Consider the following 17,064-nt stretch of genomic DNA (forward strand, 5'->3'; position numbering starts at 1 on the left):
ATGTACAGTACGGACTAAGACGGGAGATGGGGGGGGGGGGGGGGGAAATCGCAAGCCGATCGATCAGAGGCTCAGAGCGAGAAAACCTGCGAAAGCAACTTTCCTCCGGCGCCACAAAAGCTAATTTGGGGATTAATAATCCGGTCACACGGCAATTTTGCAGTCAACACTGTGCTCCCCGCTGAATATAATAAGTACCTTGACTGAAAAGAGTGCTTTTCCTATTCAGGGTATTATCTGTCTTGAGCTCTTTGCTTTGTAGCTCCGGCTCGTCTTAATTAAACGGCGCACGCCTCGGTTTAGTTAGCAAGGTCACCCCGAAACTGACGCGGGCAGCTGATATTTCAGTCCGATAAAATATTATTTAAAACATAATAACTCCAAAAAAAAAAAAAAAAAAAGCCAACGGGTTCCACTGGGGGGACATAGTCTCAGCGGCTATAATTTGAATGTTAATAATATACAGTGTGATATGTATGTATGGAAGTAATTGCGCTCATTCCTCGAGGGTCAGTGTGATATGCATTTTGCAGACTCGTCAGTTTCGGATGCATATATTAAGTCAGGTCTAGAGCGCGATCGTTCAAGAAGCGTCGGTTTTATTCTAGACTCGTGGACGGCGAGTTAAAGGGACTTTCTGCTTTAGATGTAAGTGTGTCTGGCCCGCCCATCGACTTCTTAAGTTGGGTGTGGTGCTTAGTTTTGTACTCTCGGGATCTATGCAAGCGCTTGCAGAACTCGTACGCCCAGAATCCTTTCCAGGACTTCTAATGGGTCTGGTTGAATCCCTTCCAAGACTGCCAATGGTACTCAAAGAATCCCTGCTAGGACTTCCAATGGTACTCCTAGAGTCCTTGTCTGGACTTCCAATGGTACTCGCAGAACACCTGCAATGACTTCCAATGGTAATCACAGAACCACTCTCTGGATTTCCAAGGACACTCACAGAACTCTGCCTGGATTTCCAATGATACTTGCAAAATCCCTGCCTAGGCATCCAATGGTACTCAAAAAACCCCTGTGTGGACTTCCAATGGTACTCATAGAACCCCTGCATACACTTCCAATGGTACTCATAGAACCCCTGCCTGGACCTCCAATGGTGCTCATAGAACAACTGCCTGAGCTTCCAATGGTACTAGCAGAACCTCTGCCTAGACTTTCAATGGTACTCATAGAACCCCTGCTTGGACTTCCAATGATACTCAAAGAACCCCTGCCTGGATTTCCAATGGTACTGGTAGAACCCCTGCCTAAACTTTTAATGGTACTGATAGAACCCCTGCTTGGACTTCCAATGGTACTCACAAAATGCCTGCCTAGGATTTCAAATGGTAATCATAGAACCCCTACCTGGACTTCCAATGGTACTTATGAAACCCCTGCCTGGACTTCCAATGGTACACAAAAAAACCCCTGTGTGGACTTTCAATGGTACTTATAGAACCCCTGCGTGAACTTGCAATAGTACTTATAGAACCCTTGTCTGGACTTCCAATGGTGCGCATAGACCAACTGCCTGAACTTCCAATGGCACTGATAGAACCCTGCCTAGACTTCCAATGGTACTGATAGAACCCCTGCTTGAACTTCCAATGGTACTGATAGAACCCCTGCCTGAACTTCCAATGGCACTGATAGAACCCTGCCTAGACTTCCAATGGTACTGATAGAACCCCTGCTTGAACTTCCAATGGTACTGATAGAATCGCTGCTTGGACTTCCAATGGTACAGATAGAATCCCTGCTTGGACTTCCAATGGTACTCACAAAACGCCTGCCTGGACTTTCAAATGGTAATCATAGAACCCCTACCTGGACTTCCAATGGTACTTATAGAACCCCTGCCTGGACTTCCAATGGTGCTGGCAGAACCCCTGCTTAGACTTACAATTGCACTTATACAGTAATGGAAGTTGAAATTAATTTTTATTAGATAAGAGATGAAAATTATATTTTTAAAAATACATTTCAAATATACCTTTAAAAATACAAATCTATATTTTTGGAATGCATTTACAAATATACGTTAAAATGACTTTTTTTATATGTTTAAAAAAAATCTGAAGAATATATTTTAAAAATATATATTTTTAAATATATCTATTTTTAAAATATATTCTTCAGATTTTTATCGCACATTGTCATTTTAACGTATATTTGTAAATGCATTCCAAAAATGTAGATTTGTATTTTTAAAGACATACGGGATATTTGAAATGTATTTTGAAAAATATTTTTCATATATTTAGTAATAAAAACGCATTTCAACATGCAGTGTGTGTGTATATATATATATATATATATATATATATATTGAATATGGCCAAAATTGTATTTTAAATATATCGCGATATGTTTGGGAAGAACATTTTTAAAATATATTTCAAATATATATTTCTTCCATGCAGGAGGGGGCGCTTGATAATGCTCGTCCCCAGTGGTTGCCTTGATCTTCCAAGCCTCCTGACATCTCGGATACTCTGGGTTCAGATACTACAGTAGGATAATAATGCAAGAGACACAATTCTTTAGTAACACCTCTATATTAGAAGAGTAGACCAGAATAGTGGGCTTTGGATATGCAGCCCCGGGTAACACATAAAAATAGAACAATAGGTAAAATAGGAATAATCAGCTAGCAATGTTTACCAAATGATACAATCATGAGTAGTAAGCTTCAAGTATTAAACTGCAACACCAGCAGTAAGAGGGGGAAGAAAAGGCTCATTGACTTCCTAGGCCATGGTTGCCACAATGGCGGATGCAGAGAATTATGTAAATATATACTCCCACATAAATAGATATAAATACCCTAATTTGAATAATAATGGCCTTATAAGAGAAGAGGTCCCTTTATCTAGAAATTGCAATATGAGTCCTGTGATGTTTATAGTTTCCTGATATGGTGGTGACCGTTCTGCTAGCAATGGCGGGGCCCATAAATATTAGTGAATACTGGTAATTCAGTAAAGTTAAACAGATTGGCTGTGGTAAATGCTCCAAACAAAGATCTCTTGGTACTAAGGTGTAAAGGTGTCAGCATGCATGCAGTGTCTCTAGAGTGATGACAGAAAGAGGTTGGGCACCCACCCACTCACCAATCCCATAGATAGCATGGTCTCCTAGGAACAGAGTTCTTGCCCAGGCTCTTGGCTGTTTGCAGGTATGGGCAGAGTTACTGCCTGATGACCTGTGAATGCAGCGAGCAGAAATGTCTATGTGAAGATCCCAATGTAGAGAAGCTGATTCAATCCAGGTGTGGAGATCAGCATCACTGCTGTGCTGAACTGATGTGCAGAGTCCAGCAGCAGTAGGCAAACAATCTGTCTCTGGAGCAGAACGGCAGTCCTCCTGTGTTCAGCTCTGAATCCCACACCAAGAAAGTGAGCCAGTTCCTTGCTGTAGAATATATCTACTCGCCCAGCAACCGTCTTCTTCCCCAGCTCTCTGGTAGTCATAGTTCAATCGGCCCTCAGATATTCAGGATGTATTGGCTATAGGACTACAGGTCCCAAGATCCTCTGCTGTCAGAATAACTGAATCCACTCTGCTAATAGGAAGTGATGTAGCAGTCCCAGTACTGGGCACTAGGGGGAAGAAGGATTAGCCAAAGTCTCACCTGTAAATGAAAAGGCATAATGATATAGCCAGCACCTAACCGGCTACATATACTGTATACAATTCTTACATAATGGGGAACACGGATCAATAGGGTAAAATTGGAAATGTAAGGAACAGCCAGGGAGGGGGAACCAAGACTGGGATCAGGAACAAGGAGAAGAAGGTACAAGGCAGCAGGATATAGGTACAAGGCAGAGCAGACTCAGGCACTAATCAGGCTCAGGATCAATAGCAAGCAGTATCTGGCTAGCAGGGCAAAACACTGAAGTAAAAGGGAATAGCAGAGGAGGAATTAAATACCCTCCCAGCAGCCAGACGATCCCAGTAATCAGCCTCCACCTGATGCTGGCTCCTGGGAGAATATTTAGTTCCTCCTCTACTATTCCCTTGTGTTTCAGTCTTCTACCCTGCTAGCCAGATTGCTTACTATTGATTGGGAGACACCTGCTGGTGGACACCAGAAACTACAACCTTCCACTCTGGGAATCACAGTGCCACCAGCAGGTGATCCCGGTCCTGACAGGATGTTTCACATTAAGTTTAGATTCAAAAACCTACAGTCTTTAAAGATGTGCACAAAGCTCAGACTGGCAGAGGGAGAAGCAGCACAAGGAGCCAATCAGTTCTGCTGCAGTGATCTTAAGCTGACAAAGGTCTGAGAGGTGGAGAGAGCAGAGTGGCAGAGAGATGAGCTCATCAGTCTGCTGCTTCTATTTTTACTGTCCATTCATAGGCTGGGGGGCGGGTCCAGGCAACCTAGGCTTAAAGGAAGTGGCTTGAATGATGCTGACCATCAGACTGAGGACATCTAATGGCTGTAAAAAGTACTGCAAGGGATTAAAGTTGAGAAGACCAGTGCTTGTAATCAAAATATCTTTATAGGTCCAGTCCAGGTATTAGTCCATTCACAATCAAGGGGAATTTTGGACCCCAAAACGCATTGGATGGGGAATTATGCCCATATCCTTGCAGGCGACAGAGCTGGATAAATCTTGGGACTGGATGGACAGAAAAAAACCCCTTTGACAGGTAGAAGAGTTGTGTTTCCTCAGTGTATTTACCGGTCTGCCTAGAGTTCAGCTTCAGGACAGACTCCGGTAATTGAGCGAGCCCTGCGATTCTGTTTATAGAGCCCGATGTTTTTGTCATCACCTAGCTGTCACCCTCTACACTTCTGTCAGAAACGTTGTCATTATGTCTGAAAATACCAAATCCGCGTAATCTGTCAGGACGCGCCGGGGTAATTAGCGAGCGGCGTAATTACAGTACATTGCGTTTTTTTGACATATTTAATCAATGACATTGACGCCGTCACGTGTTTTCCGCCGCACTTTCCCGACTTGACAGCATTGTCTGAGAGTGCCGGGAAACGGCGTCGTGTTTGCGGAATAAAAGAAATAAATAACAATAACACCATTCGGAGCGCGCTCGCGCCCTTTTATTCGGCGCTTCCTAGGTGTCGCTCCCCTGATCTTGTAGCCATGTCATGAATCATTTGAAGCGGACGGAGGAAGCGTCTCCAGCGCTCTCGAGACTTTTTTTTAGCTCGCTGAATCAATAAAGCGTTCCGGTGTCATTTTTTTTTTTTCTCGCTTGCTAGGCGTCCGCTGCAGAAGTGCGGGAACATCTGTATTTCCGAAACTCCCCCGTTGGGTCTGCGCTCCTTCTTTTTTTTTTTTTCAGTTCTTTCATCTCAAACCTTTTGAGACCAGCCGCAGCCCCGAAGGACGGCTGAACCTATTACGGCCCATTGTGAAGGATAAATCATTGGGAAGTGTAACTGCAGAGCTCCCACCTTGCGTGGCCTCATTGTGATTCTCGCAGCTGTACGGCGAAGGCGACGCGCGTTAATCAGCTGGAAAGCTGAGATGACATCAACCGTAAAGGCTACAAAAACGCTGGAAGCGCGCTCCTCCTTGGACGCCGTCCCAGATGGGTTTTATGGAGAGAGAGAGCGAAGTTTAATATATTTTGCCCGTACCACTCGGGATGCGTGTCGCAATCTTTCAACGGTTAGTCCAACGTGTGGGAGAACATACATTACCGCGACGCATGCTAAGGTGCAAACTATGACGCATCCATTGTAATTGGAACTCTGATGCACTTTTATAATGGTGAACAATGTACCAAAATGTATCATTTTATTTCAGGTACTTATATAGCCGTCAATTTATGCAGTGCTTTATATATATATTGTACATTCACATCAGTCCCCGCCCCCGAGGAGCTTTCACTTGTGGCCACATTAAAAGTGAATGGCAATGCAAGTACCATGTGTTCTAGAGAATTATTAGTATTTCAGGTACTTATATAGTGCTGTCAATTTACGCAGTACTGCACATATATATTGTACATTCACATCAGTCCCCGCCCCTGAGGAGCATTCACTTGTGGCCTCATTAAAAGTGAATGGCAATGCAAGTACCATGAGTTCCAGAGAATTATTAGTATTTCAGGTACGCATATAGTGCTGTCAAGTTACACAGTGCTGCACATATATATTGTACATTCACATCAGTCCCCGCCCCTGAGGAGCGTACAATCTAAGGTCCCTAACTCACATTCATACATATACATACTAGGGCCAATTTAGACCAATTCACCTACCTGCATATCTTTGGAGGGTGGAAGGAAACCCACACAGGCACAGGGAGAACATGCAGACTCCAGGCAGGTGGTGCTGTGGCTAGGATTTGAACCAAGAACCCCAGTACTGCCAGGCAGAAGTACTAACCATCTAGCCACGACTCTTCATTCTCTCTTGTGCGTGTTGGGAGTGCATGCAAAATCACACGCTTTCCCTGACATGCCTTTTAGCAGGCAAGCAGAGGAACTAAGCTCTCTCAGTCCAAATGAAGTATTTTTATTCCTTAACCTCCTTGGCGGTATGATTCCTTCTGATTTTTTGTGCTGAAAGCGGTACCATTTTTTCGCATGGAAATAGTTTTTATTGTAGGCTGTAATTTTTAGGAAAATTTCCCCACAAATCATTATCACTCAATTCTGCAAGTGGTTCTGATTTACTATCTCTGTTCTCTAGCCGGTCTAAAACCGCTTTTGACGTAAAGGGACGCTTTTTGGACGCCATGGACTTTTCTAAGTTTCCAGGCAGAAAGAACAGACAAAATGCAGGCAGGGCGCCGGACAAAGCACTCGGGACAAAATGTATGTGAAATGGGATGAAACAGCAATGTTTTACTATTTAAAATTGAAAAAAAAAAAAATGACATTTTTTAAATTTTTTAAATTTCCCGCTGCCGGCGGCGCCCGTACGTCCCGACGTCACGGGGACCGGAACACAGAAGCCGGATGCCGGCATCGGCCGGAGGAGATGGCCGGGGACGCTGCAGGGGACACATCGCGGGAACGAAGGACAAGGTAAGTGCTGCAGGGACCCCCAGAGCAGCGCCGCATGGTAAGCCCGAGTGTAGCTTGGGGTTACCGCTTGTGGTATAGAAATTCTACCCCGAGCTACACTCGGGAAAACCGCCAGGGGGGTTAAGAAGGTATATTATATTTACTTGTTTCAACCTTTCTTCATACATTTGTTCAGTTGTAGACATGTGCGGTTCGTTTTGATCCAAATCGTATTTCAGGTGAATTTTTTCGTTATTTGGTGTGTGGGGCAGCACAGTGGCTAAATGGTTAGCACGTCTACCTGGCAGTACTAGGGTCATTGGTTTGAAACCCAACCACAGCACCACCTGCCTGGAGTTTGCATGTTCTCCCTGTGCCTGCTTGGGTTTCCACCCCCACTCTAAAGACATGCTGGTAGCAGGGGCAGACTGACCATTCAGGCACTGCCCAAGGGCCCAGGGTCAGTAGGGGGCCCCATGAGATGCCCCTGATACCTTTCATAGGATTTTTTGGGTGTGGTTTGAGTGTTAGCGAGGACACAGGGGCCCCATGAGTTGTCACTCCACCCCTGGCTGGTAGATTAGTTGGCTCCTGTCTAAATTGTCCCTAGTATGTGTATGTATGAATGTGAGTTGGGAACCTTAGATTGTACGCTCCTTGAGGGTTAGGGACTGATGTGAATGTTAGGGCTGCAATCTTTCTTGGTCTACCTGACCTTGGCTTGGTATCAAGAGATCCCTGAACTTTCCACTTCTTAATAGGTGATGTAACAGCACTGATTGGCATATTCAAGGCTTTGGACATCTTTATATGTCCTTTTCCATCTTTATAAAGTTCCATTACCTTGTTACGCAGGACTTTTGGCAGTTCTTTTCAGATCCCCATGGCTCAGTATCTAGCCTAGTCAGTGCTTCCACATAAGAGCTAACAAACTCATTGACTATTTATACACTGACATCATATTGTGCTCCTTCAAAAACAACCGCACTGTCTTTTTCCAGAGCAGCCTGGATTTTTCTTGTGGTTACCTGCGGGGTTTCCCTTTGTATCCCGAACAATTCTTCTGGCAGTTGTAACTGCAATCCTTCTTGGTCTACCTGACCTTGGCTTGGTATCAAGAGGTCCCTGAATTTTCTACTTCTTAGTGGAAGTAATGACTGGCATATTCAAGGTTTTGGACATCTTTTTATGTCCTTTTCCGTCATTATAAAGTTCCATTACCTTGTTACGCAGGACTTTTGACAGTTCTTTTCTGCTCCCCATGGCTCAGTATCTAGCCTAGTCAGTGCTTCCATGTGAGAGCTAACAAACTCATTGACTATTTATACACTGACACTAATTGCAATTTAAAAAGCCACAGATGTGGGACATTAACCTCTAATTGGCATTTTAATCCAGTCTTGGCCTCTGTGATATACAGAGATGAAACAAATCCTGCTTCATAAGTTGTACCTGTTCATCTCCACCCAAATCGCCCTTCCGAACAGAAATCCACTCTCCTAGTGCAAATCGCTCACTACAAATACAGACCGCCCTGGCCTCAGGTGATAAACAGAGATGAAACAAATCCTGCTTCATAAGTTGTACTTGTTTATCTACCATATTCTCTTCTCTACATATGTTCGAGGTGCGAGGTGCAGAATTTATAAAGCTTGTCTGAGAGTTCAGAAAGCAGGGGGCGGAGAGCTGAAATTACAGTCTGCAGAGCTCAGTGAAGAGAGCTCTGAAAGCTGATTGGAGGGAAGATAATCACACACCAGGGGCGGACTGACCATTTGGGTCAGTAGGGGGCCCCATGAGGTACCCCTGGTACCTTTCATAGGCTTTTTTGGGTGTGGTTTGAGTTTGGGCAAGGACACAGGGGCCCCATTATCCCCTATTGCCCTGGGGCCCCAGGAGTTGTCAGTCCACCCTTGCTACACACACACACACTTGAACAGAGCTGAATCTGTCAATCACAGGCTGTGTGCTGGAGGTCTCTCCCTACCCTGTCACCATTTTTCTCTTGGTGTCAGGAAAACTTTCCAGAAGCCATTCATGCTGATAGCAGAGGAAGGAGGCAGCCAGGGGCAGACTGACCATTCAAGCACTCGGGCACTGCCTGAGGGCCTGGGCTCAGGGCCCCATGAGATGCCCCTGGTACCTTTCATTGGCTTTCTTGGGTGTGAGCGAGGACACAGGGGCCCCATGATTCCGTATTGCCCGGGGGCCCCATGAGTTGTCAGTCCACCCCTGGAGGCAGCCGACAGAAATTACACTTAGTGCTCTGGATTGAGCAAATACACACTATAGAGGGATGTGCTTTGTTCATATTTCATGTCTGAGGTTTAACATGAAACAGGTGAAACATGTGGGTTGTGGGTGGCTGGGCGAATGTCAGGCGTGAATCTACAGAAGCAGACCAGTGCTTATCTCTATATCATGTACAGGGGCGGACTGACCATTTGGAAACTTGGGCACCGCCCGAGGGCCTGGGATCAGTAGGGGGCCCCATGAGATGCCCCTGGTACCTTTTTCATAGGCTTTTTTGAGTTTGGGCAAGGACACAGGGGCCCCATGATCCCCTATTGCCAGGGGGCCCCATGAGTTGTCAGTCCGCCCCTGTTCTATTCTATATATCTTGATATTCATTTGTCCTCTATTTATGGTGCACTTAGGTTACACCCTAGATTTAGTACTTTGGGGATTCCACTGTTCTATATGATTTTTCTGTGCATTCTATTCTATATATCTTGATATTCATTTGTCCCCTATGATTTTTATGTGCATTCTATTCTAAATATATTTAATGTTAGGTCCACTTTAATACCTCACCGGCATGTAATTCTTTCTATTCGTTACATTCAATATTTAATTTATTTTAATTAAAAAAAACCTTAATAGAGATTCTTGTTGGAAAACCTCTATTAGAACGCCGAGTGGTTCATCTCAGCCGGAGAAATATGTACATTTCCCCTTCATTGCCATCATATAACAATCCTAATGGCCCTCCTGGAGCTTCAGCTCCGTTTAATGGGACCCGCTGGTGGGATTCAGCTCCAGGTGATGAGTGGAGACGGTCGGAGAACATTCACAACTTCTTTCCGTGTTTTCTGCTGAATAAAAAAAGAAAGTAAGAAAAATGAACCCGGGTTCTGTAATTATTAATGCCCCCCCCCCCCCCCCCCCCACCAAAGTAGATACCACCAGAGGTCTCATACTACCTTCATAGCCAGAAATTCCTTTCCTGTGCTCCCCTCTGGTTCAGTTTCACTTCTTTACTGGGAAGCAACTTTTTTCTGATTTTATGGCAGCTGCCATTCCTACCAAGCAAATATAACAAAAAAATTATCATTTTTATTTTTTTTTGGTTGGTTCATAGATATAGTACTGGTGAGTCCTCCACCCCCACCATGATGAGAGATATGGATATACGCGCTTTGGTTCCTCAATGTGCATTGACTGTATAAGTGACCGTTGGTAACTGCCATTCCTCCATCCAGGGAGGCCGACTCAGTGAGAGACAGACCTCTATCAAAGACATAGAGATACACCCATACGGAAGAAAAATATCTTTGAAATATATTTTTAAAATATTCTTCCCAAATATATTAACATATATTTGAAATACTACAATTTTGGCCATATTCAATATTTTTTAAAATATATTTCAATAAATATTATATATACTGCATGTTGAAATGCGTTTTTTATATATTACAAAATATATTAAAAATATTTTTAAAAATATATATTTTTAAAATATGTTCTTCAGATTGTTTTTAACATATAAAAAAGAAATTTTAACATATATATTTACATATATTTGTAAATGCATTCCAAAAATGTAGATTTGCATTTTTAAAAATAAAAATATTTTTAATATATTTTGTAATATATAAAAAATGCATTTCAACATGCAGTATATGTAATGTTTATTGAAATATATTTTTAAAAATACAAATCTACATTTTTGGAATGCATTTACAAATATATGTAAATATATATGTTAAAATTTCTTTTTTATGTGTTAAAAACAATCTGAAGAACATATTTTAAAAATATATATTTTTAAAAATATTTTTAATATATTTTGTAATAAATAAAAAACGCATTTCAACATGCAGTATATGTAATGTTTATTGAAATATATTTTTATATTTTGAAATATATTGAATACGCCCACAATTGTAGTATTTCAAATATACTTTTCTTCCACATGGGCAGTCATGGCCGGAAAAGTTGTGTCCCCCCCCCCCCCTGCATTTCTGTCAGACAAATGCTTTGGCATTCTCATGTTTCTTTTTTTTGTTTATATTGGTATGACACAAAAACAGTAGAGAAACAAAAAGCCAAATCTGACACATTCCACGCAAAACCCCAAAAATGGACTGGACAAAATTATTGGCACCCTCATTTTAATATTTGGCAGCACACCCCTTGGTAAAAAATAACTGCAATCAATGGCTTCCTGTAACCATCAATGAGTTTCTTCCACCTCCCTACTGGAATTTTGGAGCGCTCTTCTTCCTCCAACTGATTTTGCATTTCCGGGTAGGGGGCTCGCCATCCAGAGCAGTGTGCTTACAGTGAAGCACCCCCCGCCCCCTAGTAAAACACTCCCTGCACACAGTTAACCCTTTGATTGCCCCAGATGTTAACCCCTTCCTGCCCAGTGCCATTAGTACAGTGTCGGTGCTTTTTTTTAGCACTGATCACTGTATTGGTGTTGCTGGGGATGTCAGTGACACCAAGTCCGTTCCCCCCAGTGTTAGAATGCCCGCCGCAGTCCCACTATAAGTCGCTGATCGCCCCATTACTGGTAAAAAATTTAAAAAATCCCAGTATCTATACCGCCATTTGTAAATGCTATAACTTTCACGCAAACCAATAAATTTACACGTATTGGGATTTTTTTTTAGCAAAGACACGGAGCAGAAAACATTTCATTTATAATGAAATTAGATTTTTAAATTTTTTTTACTGGACATGTTTATTAGCAAAAAGTCAAAACTATTGTTTTTTCTCAAAATTGTTAATTTTTTTTATAGTTCAAAAAATAAAAAACGCACAGGCAATCAAATACCACGAAAAGAGAGCTCTATTTGTGGGGGAAAAAAAGGACGTAAATTTAATTTGGGTGCAGCGTTGCATGACCGCACAATTGTCAGTCAAAATAACACAGCGCCGTAACGCACAAAATGGCTGGTCAGGAAGGGGGGGAGGTAAAACGCAAAAAACTAGGTTAACACAGCACATGTTAACGCGTGGCACATAATACAGCGCACAGGAACAGAGGAGAATGAATGGGCCCTCAAGGTTGGGTTGGAAGGTTTCAGGCACCTGCACAGCTTCCTCCAAAATCAGGATTCCCGTCAGATCTTCTGCAATAAGTCTCCACCGCAGGACGCTCCTGGATGATGGGACTTGCGCAAAGTCACGGCGAGGTCATTTTATGTAACGCCACCAGCACTAGAAAAGAGATGGAAAAAAAAAATGGAGGAAAGTTCCTCCCTTGTTTAACCAGAGATCTCACTCAGGGATCACACGTAATGGGCATCCTAGCAGAGGAGAGGGGCATGATGGGAATGGAGAGAAGAAGTGGATCAGCGGGGGATCTCTGTACACATCACAGGACGCATGTTCACTGAAAGCCTGAAACAACATAAAGGTCACAGCGTGACGCGCGCCGTATTGCATGAAAGAGCAGCGAGGCTGCGCATTCCTATTTAAAGCAAAACTCTACTTATAGGAAAGGAAAAAAAAAAAATATATATATATATATATATATATACACATACATACTAACTATATATACTGTATATATATATATATATATATATATATATATATATACTAACTATATATATATTTATATATATATATATATATATATATATATATACACCGTGTTCCAAATTATTATGCAAATTCTATTTAAGTGTCACAAAGATGAAATATTTTGTTTTTCAGTGTAACTCATGGATGGCATTGTGTGTCAGGGCTCTTTTGATCACTGAAAACAATCTGGGACACCTGTGATAATTAGATTGGCCGGTGAGCCCAATTTAAGGGAAAACTACTAAAGGAGGGCGTTCCACATTATTAAGCAGAGCACCATTTTCAAGCAATATGGGGAAGAATAAGGATCTCTCTGCTGCCGAAAAGAGTGAAATAGTTCGATGCCTTGGACGAGGGATGAAAACATTCGATATTTCAGGAAAACGTAAGCATGATCATCGCACTATGAAGAGATTTGCGGCTGATTCAGAGCACAGACGGGTTGGTGCAGATAAAGGCACATTGAGGAAGATTTCTGCCAGATCCATGCATCGGATCAAGAGAGCAGCTGCTAAAATCCCATTACATGGCAGCAAACAGATATTTGAAGCTGCTGGTGCCTCTGGAGTCCCACGGACATCAAGGTGTAGAGTCCTCCAGAGTCCTGCAACTGTGCATAAACCTTCTATTCGGCCACCACTAACCAATGCTCACAAGCAGAAACGGCTGCATTGGGCAGAAAAATACATGGAGACTAATTTTTAAACAGTCCTGTTCACTGATGAGTGCCGTGCAACCCTGGATGGTCCAGATGGATGGAGTAGTGGATGGTTGGTGGACGACCACCCTGTTCCAACATGCTGCGACGTCAGCAAGGCGGTGGTGGAGTCATGTTTTGGGCTGGAATCATGGGAACAGAGCTGGTCGGCCCCTTTAGAGCCCCTGAAGGTGTAAAGATGACCTCTGCAAAGTATGTGGAGTTTATGACTGACCACTTTCTTCCCTGATACAGAAGGAAGAACTATGCTTTCCGTAATAAAATCATCTTCATGCATGACAATGCACCATCTCATGCTGCAAAGAATACCTCTGCATCAATGGCTGCTATGGGGATAAAAGGAGAGAAAGTCATGGTGTGGCCTCCATCCTCCCCTGACCTCAATCCTATTGAGAACCTTTGGAGCATCCTCAAGCAAAAGATCTACGAGGGTGGGAGGCAGTTTACATCCAAACAGCAGCTCTGGGAGGCTATTCTGACATCTTGCAAACAAATTCAAACAGAAACTGTCCAAAAACTCCCAAGTTCAATGGATGCAAGACTTGTGATCTGCTATCAGATAAGGGCTCCTATGTTACAATGTAACGTGAACGCTTCAAATGTTTACAAAGTTAAAATGTTGTTAAAAGTTTGATTGAAATAGCTTTCGATTTCAGTAAATTTGCTGCAAACACAACAAATGACAATTTTCAGTTCTTTACAACTAGAGATGAGCGAATCGAACCAGGCGAAGTGGAATTCGTTTCGAATTTCAGGAAAAATTCGATTCGCGTTGAATCCGAATATTTGCATAATTCGGGTGCGCAAATCGGATTTTTTACGATCAGCCGGCAAAAGTGTCCCTGCAGAGAGCTCCGCTATTTCTGACAGTTCTCTGACAGTTCCTTCACATGTACAGCGGTTGAAACATTGTATCTATTTGTTTCCATTTAGGATACAGATGTTTTTATTCGGAAATAAATAGATACAATGTTTCAACCGCTGTACATGTGAAGGAACTGTCAGAGAACTGTCAGAAATAGCGGAGCTCTCTGCAGGGACACTTTTTGCTGTACTGGAATACTTCTTCTTTTCATTCTTCTTTTCATTCTTCTCATTCTTCTTTTCATTCTTCTTTTCATTCTTCTTCTCATTCTTCTTTTCATTCTTCTTCTTTTCATTCTTCTTTTCATTCTTCTCATTCTTCTTTTCTTCTTCATGAAAAGAAGAATGAGAAGAAGAATGAAAAGAAGAATGAAAAGAAGAATGAGAAGAATGAAAAGAAGAATGAAGAGAAGAAGAAGAATGAAAAGAAGAATGAGAAGAAGAATGAAAAGAAGAATGAGAAGAAGAATGAAAAGAAGAATGAGAAGAAGAATGAGAAGAATGAAAAGAAGAATGAAAAGAAGAATGAGAAGAAGAATGAAAAGAAGAATGAAAAGAAGAATGAAAAGAAGAATGAGAAGAAGAATGAAAAGAAGAATGAGAAGAAGAATGAGAAGAATGAAAAGAAGAAGAAGAATGAATGAAAAGAAGAAGAATGAATGAAAAGAAGAATGAAAAGAAGAAGAATGAAAAGAAGAATGAGAAGAAGAATGAAAAGAAGAATGAAAAGAAGAATGAGAAGAAGAATGAGAAGAATGAAAAGAAGAAGAAGAATGAAAAGAAGAATGAGAAGAAGAATGAAAAGAAGAATGAGAAGAAGAATGAGAAGAATGAAAAGAAGAATGAGAAGAATGAAAAGAAGAATGAAAAGAAGAATGAAAAGAAGAAGAAGAATGAAAAGAAGAATGAAAAGAAGAAGAAGAATGAAAAGAAGAATGAAAAGAAGAAGAATCTTTTCATTCTTCTCATTCTTCTTTTCATTCTTCTTCTTCTTTTCATTCTTCTTTTCATCCTACTTCTTCTTCTTCTTCTTCATCCTCATCCTCTTCTTCTTCTTCTGAGGATGAGGATGAAGAAGAAGAAGAAGAAGAAGAAGTAGGATGAAAATAAGAAGAATTCCAAGCCGGCAAAAAGTGTATCTGCAGAGCTCCGCTATTTCTTAGCGGAGCTCTGCAGATACACTTAGCGGAGCTCTGCAGATACACTTAGCGGAGCTCTGCAGATACACTTTTTGCCAGCTTGGAATTCTTCTTATTTTCATCCTACTTCTTCTTCTTCTTCTTCATCCTCATCCTCATCCTCGGAAGAAGAAGAAGAGGATGAGGATGAAGAAGAAGAAGAAGTAGGATGAAAATAAGAAGAATTCCAAGCCGGCAAAAAGTGTATCTGCAGAGCTCCTCTAAGTGTATCTGCAGAATAGAGGAGCTCTGCAGATACACTTTTTGCCGGCTTGGAATTCTTCTTATTTTCATCCTACTTCTTCTTCTTCTTCTTCTTCTTCATCCTCATCCTCATCCTCTTCTTCTTCTTCTGAGGATGAGGATGAGGATGAAGAAGAAGAAGAAGTAGGATGAAAATAAGAAGAATTCCAAGCCGGCAAAAAGTGTATCTGCAGAGCTCCGCTAAGTGTATCTGCAGAGCTCCGCTAAGAAATAGCGGAGCTCTGCAGATACACTTTTTGCCGGCTTGGAATTCTCCTTCTCATCCTTCTTCTTCTTCTCATCCTTCTCCTTCTTCTCATCCTTCTCCTTCTTCTCATCCTTCTTCTTCTTCTCATCCTTCTCCTTCTTCTCATCCTTCTTCTTCTTCTCATCCTTCTCCTTCTTCTCATCCTTCTTCTTCTTCTCATCCTCCTTCTTCTTCTCATCCTTCTCCTTCTTCTCATCCTTCTTCTTCTTCTCATCCTTCTTCTTCTTCTCATCCTTCTTCTTCTTCTCATCCTTCTCCTTCTTCTCATCCTTCTTCTTCTCATCCTTCTCCTTCTTCTCATCCTTCTTCTCATCCTTCTCCTTCTTCTCATCCTTCTTCTCATCCTTCTCCTTCTTCTCATCCTTCTCCTTCTTCTCATCCTTCTCCTTCTCCTTCTTCTCATCCTTCTCCTTCTTCTCATCCTTCTCCTTCTCCTTCTCCTTTTTCTCATCCTTCTCCTTCTTCTCATCCTTCTCCTTCTTCTCATCCTTCTCCTTCTCCTTCTCCTTCCTCATCTCCAAGGGCATTTAAATTAAAGGTACAGTGTTCTGCACTAATTTAAAGGCTCTCTGAAGCCTAGAAACCCTTTTTATAAGTTAAATTCGTAGCGAATAAATTCGCATCGAATCGAATTTCTTCCTCAAATTCGGCGAATCAGCCGAATCGAATTTTTGAATAATTCGCTCATCTCTATTTACAACCTATAAAGTGTTTTAAAACTTCCTGTGCGGAATAATTTGGAACAAAAATCCTGTTATCATTAGGAGGTTTGTTCAATAAAATGTGAATTGTACTCTTATAGTTGTAACCTGAGAATTATGCCGACTGATATTTACATCAATTATTGAGGGAAATGAGAAAAATATAATTTGCTTAATAATTTGGAACACGGTGTACTAACTATATATAGATTTATATATACTAACTATATATATATATATATATATATATATATATATATACTGTATATATATAATATACATTAGACGTCG

At 41.6% G+C, this 17,064-nt stretch overlaps 1 protein-coding gene and 1 long non-coding RNA gene across 9 annotated transcripts in view; one reads left to right on the top strand and one right to left on the bottom strand.

Annotated features, from left to right (window-relative positions):
- The window catches only part of DAB1 (DAB adaptor protein 1), a 1,130,661-nt gene that overhangs the window by 828,463 nt on the left and 285,134 nt on the right, over positions 1-17,064 (top strand). The gene's annotated exons all lie outside the window — the stretch shown is intronic.
- LOC149442060 (uncharacterized) overlaps positions 9,874-17,064 on the bottom strand; it is a 41,427-nt gene continuing 34,236 nt past the window's right edge. The window contains exons 2-3 of the long non-coding RNA XR_016307245.1: positions 10,185-10,283; positions 9,874-10,076 (exon numbers count right to left, since the gene is read on the bottom strand). This is a non-coding gene — a long non-coding RNA (uncharacterized LOC149442060). The remainder of the gene's footprint in view (positions 10,077-10,184; positions 10,284-17,064) is intronic.

The sequence above is a fragment of the Staurois parvus genome, unplaced genomic scaffold (genome assembly GCF_062004578.1).
Source record: "Staurois parvus isolate SC_StPar_1 unplaced genomic scaffold, SC_StPar_1.0 ptg000917l, whole genome shotgun sequence".
In the NCBI taxonomy this organism is placed as follows: domain Eukaryota; kingdom Metazoa; phylum Chordata; class Amphibia; order Anura; family Ranidae; genus Staurois; species Staurois parvus.